The sequence below is a fragment of the Callithrix jacchus genome, chromosome 6 (assembly GCF_049354715.1).
Source record: "Callithrix jacchus isolate 240 chromosome 6, calJac240_pri, whole genome shotgun sequence".
NCBI lineage: Eukaryota > Metazoa > Chordata > Mammalia > Primates > Cebidae > Callithrix > Callithrix jacchus.
The window spans coordinates 105,038,091-105,051,474 of NC_133507.1; the positions used below are offsets into that span (position 1 = coordinate 105,038,091).

The window sequence follows — 13,384 nt, forward strand, 5'->3', positions numbered from 1 at the left end:
CCCTTCCCTGTCAGCTGCCCGGGCCAGCCACCACCCAGACCTCACGTGCATCCACGCACACTGAGTAGAGGACACTGAGCGTTTCTGGGCTGAAGTTTTGTCCTGTCTGTGGCAGGGACCACAGTGCCCAGCATGAAGAGTTCAGAAGGTGATGCACCTGGCACACGGTTTTGCTCTGCAAGTCAGAGTTAATTATCACCCTAGAAAGCATGGTTAAGGGCATCTAAACCGGATTCCTTCAAATCCTGACTCTACCCCTTCCTAGGTGGGGGAATCCAAGTGCTCTGTGCCTCACTTGCCTCCTCTGTATGATGGAGAGAAAACACTTATTAGCACATGGCCTGGCTTATAGTATGTTTGCTTATAAGTGGTTACTGTGGTCATTGTGATTCCCATGACGTTTGCCCCCAGCAACACCGCACCTTCAGCTGGAGGCCTGGGAAGCTTAATGGGAGAAGGGAAGGAGCAGGAAACGGGGACATGAAAGCAGCGTGGGGGATTCGGACACTGCAAATAGTCATGGAGCTACCGATGTTTACCAGGCACTTTTATAAACGTGTTATTTCATTTGTCCCAAACCCCGAGCAGCAGCATCCTTTCGTCTCCATTTGTCATCCCTTTGTCTCAGTCAGGGCCCCAGGAAAGACAGTCCTGTGGTTTGGGAAGTTGAGAAGTTTGCCTTCATTTGGTCCCGTGAAGCCTCAGAGGATGGGCTGAGCTTGGTGCTGTCATCCTCCCTCCCTCCAGGTTACCTCCAGCTCACAGTGTGGCTGGGGCTTTTGGGCCTCCAGTTTTCTTCCTGTCGAGCGGGTTCAGGAAGAGCAGGCTCTGCGTCACTGGGGCCCCAGCTGGTGATGGGGGCCTGGACACGTGTCTAGTGCACTGCTGCCCTCCAGGGATGAAGCTAGTCTCAGGACATTGCCCGGGCTCCTGTCACGGCGGCTCTGTGGTTGGTCCACGCCTGCTCTGGCCGGCCACAGCTCTGGGCCTTTTTCACTGGCCTTCTTTGAGCTCTCCCTGGACTTTGGAGCATCATGAGATTTTTCCATGCTTCTGGCTCTGTCGCTCACAAGCTCAACAGTGACTTGGGGTCAGGGTGGTAAAGCAAATAGGTGCCTTCCTGGGAATGGGCAGTGGCGGGGGGTCAGGGAGAGGGAGGCTAGAGAATAGATAGGACCTCCTGGTAGTGGCAAGAACAGCCCCAGCTCCCGCCTTCCTGGAACCCTTCTGCTGAGGAGCCCCCGGGCTGAGGAGGAGGCCTCATGGGGGCCATTTCACAGACCAAGAGGCTGAGTCACTTGCCTAAGGTTGGGCCTCTGGTGAGTGACAGGCTGCAGCTGGACAGGTCAGTGTGACCCGGGGCACGCAGTCTCACCACCTCACCACATTGCTCTCTTCCCACACAGCACCCTGCCCAGAGGGTGGTGGCTGGGCCAGGTGCTGCCCCTGCTGCCTCACGGGCCCCTTTGGGGTCAAAGATGGGCAGGGGTTTAGGCAGTCTCTTCTTCATCCTGTTCTCAGGGAAGGAGGCCTGTGCCCTCCCTAGATTTTCTCATGGTAGGATGGGGAAGGGGTAGCCCCTGGAGAGCATCTTATCTCTTGTTTGATGGATGGCCCAGAGAGGGTGAGTGGCTTGCCTGGGGCCACAGAGCAAACTGGGGCCAGGGCCACCCCTCAGGAGTCCTGACTCCCAGGCACTCCTGCACAGTGCAGAAATCATGCTCCGCCAATTCCTATCTCCAGCTATGCCCCATCTGAAGAGTGAGGTGGTTAGACCAGGTCCCTGGTTTTCTTCCAGCCACCCCCTGCTGGAATGCCAGGAGCTCTCTTCTGTGCTGGGGGAAGCTGCCGCTGGCCTCAGCTTCCCCATCTGTGAGATCAGGCTCTGTGCCCATTTTGTTGGACTCATCAAGAGACCCACGGGGTGGGGGAAGGGCTTGCAAGAAGGGCAGCTGAGGAAAGGCAGGAATTGTCAGAGCCCTTTGTCCCTCCCTGTAACAGCAGCAGGTGACCTGCCCACCAGCGGGGGCCTCCCGTTCCGTTCCATTCCCTTTAAGTAAGCTCGCTCCCTGTGCAAGGGAGCAACCGACCTCAAAGGCCCGGCCCACGAAGGGGCCCCCGACATGGCTGGGAACAATGTGGCCTGTTTACCTGACAGATTGTCCGCTTTCTTTTCATCTCATAGGAAAAGAACTCCTGCGGGGAGCCGCTAATCCCAGAGTAAACAGATGACCTCGTGGTGCCTTTCTCCGGGAGGTGGGGTTCCTAGCGCAGCGCCCCAACTGTGCAAACAGACCCCGGAGGGCTCGGTGCGCCTGCAGGGGCGTGGCCAGGGACCTGGGCCTGGGGCCAGGAGGGGCCTTTCCCTCTTGCCAGCCCTCTTTCTTCCTTTGTGATTTCAATTGAATGGGGAGAAGCTCAAAGGCAGGGGCAGGAAAGGTCAAAGCCAATTTGCAGGGCCAAGTGTGGGGGAGGAGAGAAGGGCTCAGACCAAGGTTTTTTTTTTTTTTTTTGGAGGCCTGACCTTCACCTGGAAGCAACTCCTCCCCCTCCTGGGTCTTCTGCGGACACTGCCCTGGCAGAGCTGGCTTTGCATCCTGGCCGCCTCCCTTACTAGCTGTGTGACAGAGGCCAGCAAGTGCACCTTTCTGAGCCTCAGTTTCCTCACTTGGAAAGCAGGTAGGTATACAGGGACCCATCGGGTAGGACTGTTGTAAAATACTGTGGTGGGCTTTCCACAAGTGGTGGCTATTTATTATTAGACAGGGAATGAGGCTGAGTCTTGAAGCTGGAACCAAATGCCAGTGGAGGCCGAAGGGGGGACAGGTAGAAGTGGGACAGAGGCACCCAGATGGCAATGAATAGTCCCTGTCTGGGAGACGGGATAAAATAGCCTCTGAAGGAACATATTATTGTGGTGTGGTTATCTCTGAAAGGAAAACAGAATGCCCCCCTTCCCAGCAGCATGACCGTGGGCAAACTATTTAACTTCTTGATCCTTCAGTTTCCTCATTTATAAATGGGGGTATGAAGTCCTTTATGTATCAAAGGACTCTCATGAAGATATATGTATATATCTGATATATATAACCTGATGTATAGCAGACACTCAAACATCAGCTCTTACGGCTTTAGAAAGGGCAGATTCTTTATTCCCTGAAGGAGGCTGGGGGAGTCTGGTGGAGTCAAAGACACAGGAGCCCCATCACACCCCACTTGGTCACTAGCAGACCAAGGAGGGTATGATGGAGCTGCAGGGAGCTAGTGGTGGGGGTGGCCTCGTATAGGGTGTAGCCCTGAGCACCCAGCTGGCCCAAGGGCCTGAGCCTGTGACCCACCCTCTCCTGGGTTGTATATTCTGGCCTGTTCTTTGGCTCTGCTGGGCATGCTTCTCTCATCCTAGTAGCCCTCAGGATGTCCTTGATCCCCAGCCCCTATCTGGGGTAGAGAAGGTGAGAAATGCCCAGGCTAGTTATGCTGCTGCTGGCTTCTTCAGCATCAGGCCCCTGACTCTAACATGTGGTGCATTCCTGGGCCCCTTGGCTTTCCCCCAGGGAGCAGCAAAGGGCCTTTTAGAGAGAAAGAAGAGAAGGTAAGTAGGGAGCATAACATTTGATGAGCACCTTAAAGCAAGTTCATGGGTATCTGATAGAAACGTTTGGGTTCACATAACAGGAAACTCAACTCACTGTGGCTTAAACAAAATTAGGTTTCTTTCTCTTTTTTTCTTTCTTTTTTTTTTTTTTGAGAAGGAGTTTTGCTCTTGTTGCCCAGACTGGAGTGCAATAGTGCAATCTTGGCTCACTGCCTCCCAGGTTCAAGCCATTCTCCTGCCTCAGCCTCCCAAGTAGCTGGAATTACATGCATGCACCACCATGCCTGGCTAATTTTGTATTTTTAGTAGAGATGGATTTCTCCATGTCAGTCAGGCTGGTCTCCAACTCCTGACCTCAGGTGATCCACCCACCCTGGCCCCCCAAAGTGCTGGGATTACAGGCGTGAACCACCGCGCCCAGCCTGGTTTATTTTTCTAACATCATAATTCTGAAAATTAGTGGTGCTGATCTTGGTCACCTGATGGTGATTCCAAGTACTGGGCTCTTCCCAGCTTTCTGTCATCATCCTTAGCAAGTGGGTCTCCTTGTTGCGTTGTGGCGGCAAGATGGCAACCTCAGCTCCATGGGAAAGTAGAGGGTCTCCCAGGAGCCCCCTGTCGGTGTCTCATTGGCCGAAAGTGGGTCACACGTCCACCCCTGGCAGCAAAGCATGCTGGGAATGCAAATACTTGGATGTTCTTCTCCGGTGTCAATGGCAGGGCCAGGCAAGAATGGGTGGGAGGTGTGGGGGTGAGGGAACGGGAGTGGAGTCATCCAAGCAGCCACCTGCCAGAGAAGATAGTACTGTAGTACTCACAGCCCAGTCTTACATATGGAAAGCCGGTGCCAAGGGCAGAGAAATGCTTACTCAATAAGCAGTCTGATTGATCTTCTGAGACATTCTGGGCCAACAACCAGAGATGCAGAGATAAAAGCGATTTTCTTGCCTTCCAGAGAGAGGAGAGTAATAATAGTAATAACAACACTATAGTAGCTACAGTTCACTGAGTGTGTGCCACTTCCTGGGTGCTTATGGAACACTTTTCAGGCTTCATGCCTCATGTCCACCCACCCCATGCATCAGGCACCATTCTAACTGCTGGGGAGGAAACCGAGGCTCCTTGAGGCTCAGCGAGGCCTGCAGCACACAGGCCTGCCCTGCACACTGCCTGAGGTGGTGGATTTAAGAATCTAGGGGTGAATCAGGCCATCGGGCAGCCTCCTTGCTAGGGACTGCATGGAGGTTTTCTGAAGGTGGGGAGACACAGAAGCACCAATTCGAATTTCCCAGTCAAGGAGGGAAAGGTGCCTTGTGTGAGAAAACACACCTGGAAGGACACGTTATTAGTGATCTACTAAAATCTGAGGCATCCCTAGTGTCCCTCTACTCACAATTCACACCATAACAGAAATTTGTGTATTTAAAGGGAGTGTTGGAAACAAAATACTTGTAAAATCAGTGAGTGACATGAAAGCGCAAATGTTTTGAAAATAAAGTTCTTTAGTTTACAAAAAGCTCAAAGATGGAAAAAATAAAATATCCTAACATTTGATGCTGATGATAGTGTGGTGAAATAGACAACATTTGCACACTGCTGATGGGAGGATAAGTTGGTATAAACCTTTAGAAAATGACTTGAAGAGCATTCTTTAAAATGTGCTGGTCTCTTGGTTTTACTCCTGGAAATATATCCTAAAGAAATGATAAATAAAATCAGACAGTTGTTTCTGTGCAAGGCAGATGATTTGTTGAAATATGAATTTGTGGGGTTTCCCTTCGTATTTTTCCCTCATTGTCCCATATACGTAGCCAGACTTTTTCCGTTCCCTAGTCTCAGGGGCATTTGCAGAAATCTGCCTGAATCACTTGCAGGCAGCATGTTTTCCTGCCCTTTGTGAAAGAAGGTCAAAAAAGAGGCTGGGCGCGGTGGCTCATGCCTGTAATCCCAGCACTTTGGGAGGCTGAGGCAGTAGGATCACGAGGTCAGAAGTTCGAGACCAGCCTGACCAATATGGTGAAACACCGTCTCTACTAAAAATGCAAAAAAGTAGCTGGGTGTGGTGGCGCATGCCTGTAATCGCAGCTACTCGGGACGCTGAGGCAGGAGAATCTCTTGAACATGGGAGGTGGAGGTGGTGGTGAGCCGAGATCCTGCCATTGCACTCCAGCCTGGGAAACAAGAGCTAAACTCCGTCTAAAAAAGAAAGAAAGAAAGAGAGAAAGAGAGAAAGAAAAAAAGAAGAAAGAAAGAAAGAGAAAGAAAGAAAGAAGAAAGAAAGAAAGAAAGAAAGAAAGAAAGAAAGAAAGAAAGGAAGGAAGAAAACACCCGAAAAAAGATGAGAGGGGAGGAAAAGGGAAGAAGGAAGGTTTCTACCATCTGGGAAGAAAGCCAAGTCCCAGAGGCCTGACCAAAGCCCTTTCCACAGCAGTGGGTGGTGTGTGCCATGGTTTTCCAAAAGTTGCTGTCTGTCTAGGGAAGCTGGAGTCAAAACACAGCCACACTCCAGCATTTGGAGCCCTCAACCTGGCCCCAGCCACTGGGTGTCAAGGAGCATGCTAACTGGGAGAACGGGGACCTCTGTGGAACCCTGCCTGGTGTGCCTAGCAAACTGTGCAGGTTTTTTGCATTGGCCTCAGAATGAGGGAGTCCTGAAAATAACTAAGTTTGTTTTTTCTGGCCAGGCTTCAAGTGGGATTTAAATAAAACTTTGAATGTGACATTTTCACATATCCACATTCATGAGACAAAAATATTTCCAAAGACAATTGAGTGTAGAGTTATTATCTTATTTGAATTTTCAACTAGTAGTTAGATATTTTCCATAGGAAGATACCGAAGTCTCCTGCCCCGTGTTCGCTGAACTCCAGGCGCATACCTCATCGCACCAACCTGGCCAGAAGAGTTATTCCCTGTATTTAGTGCCTCACCGTTCTTTGAGGTTCTTGGGTCCTGGAGACTTCTCAGGGCATTATCTTGCTTACCTCTGTGTCCCCAGGGCCTTGCACAATGCCTGGCAAACACTATGGGAATGAATGAGAAAATGAACAAGTACTTGAATGAATGAATGAACGAATGGGTCTCTGGTGCCTGAGATAAAGAGCCTGGTGAGATCTGTCCCTGTTGTCTCCACACAGACGTTCCTGGCAGCCCTGAGGGCTGTGCACACGGGCCAGGCTGATGGAGTTAACTGCAAACACGCTCAGGAAGTGTAAACAGCCCTCCTCCGGGCCAGGACGACTGGCAGACTCACGGGCAGCTTGCACAATCCTGTGTGCTGCTATGACACTCATTTTTGGGGCATGGAGTCATCTCTGCCATGGGCCTCTCCCTCCTTGCCCTGGATCGTCTTTGTAACACAGATGGTACTGCGTGTCAGTAGTCAGTGGGAAGAAATTCAGACCCCAGCCCCACCCCGAAGCTCATTCTGATTTAGAGCTGCCCAAGGACCCGAGGAGGCTGGAGCTGAAAGGGAGCCTGGGAATTACCTAGCCCAACCTCTTCATTTTCTAGATGAAGGACCTGCGACCTAAAGAGGTGGGGACACTAAGGCCATGTAAGTATGTCAAAGCTTGGCACAAAGCTGGGTGTCCTGGGATGGCAGCTGGTTTCAAAACCAGCCAAACAAGGCCTGTAAATCTTGGCACAATGGACTGTCCAGCCATGTGAACTTGGATCAGGGACTTCTTCCTGAGTCTCAGTCCCCTCATCTGCAGGGCATGGCATGCAAGGGTGTTGTGCAGAACTCAGGGAGTGCTGATAGTTAAATGCCTAGCACAGTGCCAGGCTCATACTAGGGGCTTCCTTCTCCTGCCTCCCTCTGCCCTTTCTTTGCAAACTTCTCGCGCTCACCATTCCTCCATGTCTGGGCATGAAGCGTCCATGCTTCCCACAGAACCTCCACTTTGGGGCCATCCCCTTCCCTTGTTGGCTCTGTGTGATGTGGTTTCCTTTGTATTCATTAGGATCCACTTTCTTTCATGCTTTTTCTGTCTTCTCACAACTTTTGATCTTGCCCAAATCATTAATTCATCTTTTTCTTCTTTTCTCCCTTCTCACAGGCCTTCCCAGGCCCCTGCTATCTGCCATGCATCTGCTGGGCAAAGCTGCTCATGGCTGGCACTTGACCCTACAGAGCTCGACTGCTCCTCTAGAGAGGTTGCGTGGTCGATGACATCACAGGGGAGGAGAGCTGGATGGCAGGGGCAGTGCTGTGCGTCCTCAAAACCCTGTGTCATCTCTCTCCTTTCTGGAATGCTAGCTAGGCAGAATAGTGTGCCCCGAAAGATGGTGTCTTAGTTCAGACCGCTACAACAGACTATTATAGATTGTGTGGCTTCAACAGCAGATAGTAATGTCTCACAATTCTGGAGGCTGGAAGTCTGAGGTCAGGGTGCCAGGATGGATGGGTTCTGGGGAGGGTCTCTTTCCAGGGTCTCAGATGGCTGCCTTCTTGCTGTGTGCACCCATGGAAGAGAGCAGAGTGAACCATGGGAAACTCTCCTGCCTCTTCCTAGAAAACTGCTAATCCCATCTTGAAGGCTCCACCCTTGTGACCTCATCACCTCCCAAAGGCCCCACCTCCTAACACCATCACAGTGCATGCGGGGTGGGATGTCAACATAGGAATTTTGGGGAGACACATTCAGTTAATAACGGATGGCCATGTCTTATTCCCCCAAATCTGTGGATGTGTCCTTACATGCCAAAAGGACCTTTGCAGATGTAATGCAGATATGGACCGTGAGAGGAGAGGTTACACCAGATTACCAGGATGGGCATGAGGGTCCTTGCAAGAGGAAAGCAGGAGGTCACAGGGAACAGAAGATGCTATTCTGTGGTTTTGAGAATGGAAGAAAGGGGCAGATTGCAGGCCAAGGAATGTGAGCACCCTTGGAGCCTTCCAAAGGAACAAGTCCTCCTGATGCCTTGATTTTGGCCCCGTGGGACTCATTTCTGCCTTCCAGATACAGAATGCAAACACAGAAGACGACACTTTCCATTGCCCCTGCAGTTTGGTGGTGTCATGTGACTAATGCTGGATAATGAAGCACGGTGCAGATGACACTTCCCTTTAGCCCGAGGCTGCACCCTCTGCCTTCTCTCCTCCCCTGCCATGGCCAGAGAGGACATTCTAGCTGCTCAGGGTGCAAGATGGTGGAGCTGCTGGCAGCCTGAATCACTAAGTGACTGTGTGGGGCAGAGCCTCCACCTGACTGCCAACACCTCCCAGGATCTGGGGTTCCTTTTTACAGACATAACCCAGTATTCGTAGTCTCCTGACTACGAATACTCTGATGAGGCTCTTGCTTCACAGAGGAGGTGGTGCATGTGTGGTTGAGACCTCTGTGAGCACAGGTCTTTGAGTGACTCAGGGTGGTGTGTGTGTGTTTGTGTATCTATGGGTTATCTCTGGGTCCAGCTCTAGTTCCGCGGGGTCTGGCACTAACTAAGGTGTCAGGAGGTGGGCGGGTGTCTGGTGTTGAAGGGTCAGACAGAGCGGATAGAGTGAGTTCAGTACAAGCGAATATGAGGGGAGCATGTGATGACAGCGAATAGATGCTTTTCAAATTATCAGGAAGGAAAAGACGTGGGACACACTGGTAGCTCCGAAGGTGGGTCCTGAGTCCTGTGCCCCAGGGCAAGCTTTAGAGCCGTGCCATGATTTGTTAATCTGTAATTGCTGTGGGAGAGTGGCTGTTTCTGGAGGGGCAAGCGGGAACCACGTCAGTCCCACCACAGGTCAGGTTGGCACGATGTGTTTATTGCCCACATTACTCATTGTTTTGTTACCTGAAATACATCTAATTCCTATGAATAACGAGCACTGTAGGGCATACATTTCATCATTAGCAGTAAATGGCTTTATTGCAGAATACAAAGGAGCTGCCTGTGATGTGTGACGCAACAGCTGGAGCGAGGACCTCTGGAGATCGGGCATGTGTGCACAGGAACACGCACGCACATGAGCTCTCTTAGCCCTGTCAGGAGGGCCAGTGTGCCCTAATTGGTGTGGTACCTTAGGCCACACCAATACTGGAACTTGTTTTCCTGAGAGTCTGCGCAGGCCAAGTGCACGGCTAAAGGCCTTCAAGGCTCCTACCCGAAAGAAACCCAGGACTGATCTGTGAGTAGCAGTTGTAAGCCTCATTTTACACACGAGGGAATGGAGGCTCACAGAACCCAGAGGACCTGCCTAAGGAGTGCGGTGGACCCGCTGCCTGAATCCAGCCCGGCCCAGCCCTCTATGCTCTTCCACGTGACCTTGAAACATCCTTAGGTGCTCTGCCCCTCATTTTCCCAGTCAGTGGGGCTGATCAAGCGTGATGAAGTACTAGAAACGCCGGAGACTGCAGGAAGCAGGTTTGAACTGCTGTTTGGAGCTTTATGACTGATATTACTCATTCTCCTTCCTTGTTCATTTTGCAACAACTTTGTATCTTTCACTAAAGGCCGTGAGAGTCTCCGCCCCCAGCCCCCACCATTATTAGTAAGAACTGATGTCAGAGCCCAGTTGGGGCAAGTGGTCAAGGGGCTTGGCGGAACTGCTCTTCTCCTGCCCCCCGAGTACACACTTGCCTTTGCAAAAACAACTCTCTATTTGGCAAAAGGTAGTGTTTGCCCTGGGACGGGGCCTTGTAACCCCATGCCAGGCCCTGTTTATTTTGGCATAAGCCGTGGTGGTGGCCAGGCACTCCGAGTATATTGAACTTCCTGGATTTCTTATCACACAGCCTGCTCTGCCAGGGAGCAGGTGAAATGCTGATATGTGCCCAAGGGAAGATACTAAGGGGGCTGCAAACACCACCCCTGTCCCCTGAAGAGCAGGCAGTGCAGGGCAGGGCTGCTGGGGCCGGTGGGAGCAAAGTCGAAGGGGTAGGTCAGACATGGGGATAAACCTTCCCTCTCCTTGACCTTGCCTGAACCTATGCTCCCCATGGCTGAATTCCCACCCCCAAATTTCTGGCAGTCTCTCCCTGTTCAGTCTCCACACCTTTGCCTGGGTCTTGCCTTCCAATTGGATTTCCTTCCACAGTCTCGCCAGTGGAAATCCTACATGCTTGGTAAAATAACTGAATGACCTAATGAGCTTCGAGACTGGGACTGGTGTGTGACAGACTGCGTCCCTCCTACCACATTTCCTGTGCATTTCCCTGCCTGTAGCATGATGTCTGGGGTGCCTCAGGATGCCAAAGTGAGTCCCCAGGGAACCTCATGGAGCTGGGAGAACTTCACACAACACTGTGGCTGCAGAAAGCTGGTGGTGGTTGCAGGAGTCAGTGAGTGGGTGTAGGGGGAGGGGCTTCTAGGGTCATGGGTGGGAAAGGCCTTGCTCACACCCAAACTCCCAATCTTCCAGCTCTGTGGCCTTAGGGAGTGGCCCCAGGCTTCCTTTGCCTGAGTATAATGAGTTTCATGTCAGCCCTTCCTTTGGAAGACTTAGTGTCTATGAAGCACCATGAGTGTGGTAGGTGTCTTTTATCAGAGCTTATGTAGCCCTAAGGGGACTTCAGAAAAGTGATTGGCCTTCAATAGCCTTTGCACTGTCATTGCACCATTCCTAGTAGAACAGAATTTCTATAAGTCTCCCTCACGTGCCTATCATACGGCAAACCCACGAGTTGCTATTGTTTATCTTCTTTGCAGATGAAGAGCTTTATTGCGATGATGCCAGTGGCCCCAGGTCGCACAGCCGATGGTGGCAGACCAAGGCTTCAGCCCAGGCTGGGTCTTTCCTCTCTGCAGGCCACAGGAAGTGCCTCCTTCTCCACACCACAGGTCCCTCTTGCTGGCCAGCAGTTGCCCAGCCTGCCTGCTCTCCTGTGTCTGGGGGCCGTGGCAGGCAGGGCCTCTGCTGACATGGAGTGAGTTGAGGCATGCCTTAGGGTCCCTGATCATTATTCATGCTCTCTTGGTTCCTGTCATGTTTGGAAAGACCCTGTGATCATGCAGCCCATGTCCTCCTCCAGTTGCAGGGTACAGCCATTGACAGACACATGAGCACCTGCCTCTGAGGGAAGGAGTCTCGAGCCAAGACCTTCTGATGCCGGAGAGCAGCAGCTCCAGGTTGGGTCATAGAGTGGCCACACTGGGAACCCAGGCTCATCATCAGAATAAGAAAAGGACGTGCCTTGGGGAACAGAGTAAGGGGGAACAATGATGAATTCGCTCCCACTGCACATAGGTGCTCTGAGGATTCATTATGGTGCCGTCTCATTCCGTTCTCTAACAACCTAGTAAGAAAGGTCCTGATTTGATCCCTGTTAGCAGAAGAGGAAATGAGGCACAGAGGCAGTGATTTTCCCAAGGCCACACAGTTAACATGGCAGAGGTAGGGTTCAACCCAGGCCTGTGATAGCTTTGCCACCGCATTATTCCCTGCACTGGGAACATGGCTATGAAAGGGACTTACCTGCAGGCAGAGCTAGAAGAGACGTCTGGGGAGGGAGGAGCCATTGTTCCCATGAGTCAGGGGCCCTCAGCTCCAGGCCAACAGCCGGTCTGGCCCTGGCAGCTTCTGCCACCCACCTGGTATGGCCAGAGGCCTGAAGGTGCTTCAGCAAGTTTAGTCAGCCCAGGTGAGCGGCAAGCAGGCACCCATCAGGAGGTCCACCTCCACCCCCTGCACTTCTGATGAGAAAACAACCTAAGTACGATGTCTGGCCTCAGTCCTGAGCCTCTGCCCAAGGCGCATTACTCAGTGTGCCCCTGGACGCATTGCCCCCTGGGAGGGACCGCCAGTTCGGCTGGCCTGTGGGCCATGTGTCTAAGCAGGTGTGTGCAGGAGGAGCTGAACAGTACCCAGTCATTCACATCCAGCTCTGTGGCCTTAGGGAGTGGCCCCAGGCTTCCTTTGCCTGAGTATAATGAGTTGCATGTCAGCCCTTTCTTTGGAAGGCTTGCCTATGAAGCACTGTGAGTTTGGCACTAGACCTTATGGGGACCCAGGCATTCAGGGACATCAGGCTGGGCCCGGGGCACCTCCAGCCTTGTACGTTAAATAAGAATAAAGTTATTTGGCTTCACTTTAAAATTAAAATTATGTTCTTTTGAGAAAATTTGGAAAACAGTGAAATAAAAGAAAAATAGTTTACCCAGGGATGAGAACGGGGTTCATTTCTTCTCAGCCCTTCATATGTGTGTATTGAATGCCTTTGCATAATTGACACAATTGTCCCCTCTACTGTGGATGGAGTGCCCCCAGCTTCCCTGGGCCTCATTCATTTACCTGCACCTCAGCCTGAGACTTGCCTGATTGCAAAGCCCCAGTTCTGTACATACTCTTATAATTCCAAGTCTTCTACCTAACATCTCATCAGAGGTATTTCCCCTGTGATGAGAAATTCTCTGTAAACATCACGTTGAACATCATTACGTTACTCCCTTGAGTGGCAGTACCACACACACAAAATCCTGCCTCTGGGCTGGGCATCAGAGTTATTTCTAATCCCTCGCCATTATTAGCACCTTCGATCAACTACTCTGGCTACAAATATGTATTTTGGGTTCTTTCCCTCAAGCAGCTGATCAGAGGTGGGATTATGAGATCAGAGGGTGGGGGCACCCCATTTGAGTGCCTGATTTCACTTGGCTGGGCAGACGAGCCATGGCCCAGCCCCCACCCCCCCATCCCTAGGGCAGAGGTGAGAAAGTGGCTTCAGAGGGTCCACCTGGCCCAGCATGGAGCCCCTGTTTTGATGCTGAGCACACAGCTGAGTTTTTCCTGGGGAGCAGGTGAGGTGCCAACTGCCATGCCTCTGGCCTATTAGAAGAGGAGTCTCAGAGAGG

The 13,384-nt window shown here is 51.7% G+C and overlaps 1 long non-coding RNA gene across 1 annotated transcript; it reads left to right on the forward strand.

Annotated features, from left to right (window-relative positions):
• The first annotated feature begins 2,586 nt into the window (after positions 1-2,586).
• Positions 2,587-12,693, forward strand: LOC103793841 (uncharacterized). The gene is made up of 6 exons (XR_001912290.5): positions 2,587-2,679; positions 6,733-7,151; positions 9,470-9,958; positions 10,632-10,790; positions 11,243-11,460; positions 11,566-12,693. It is a non-coding gene; the product is annotated as an uncharacterized LOC103793841 (long non-coding RNA).
• Positions 12,694-13,384: the final 691 nt, after the last annotated feature.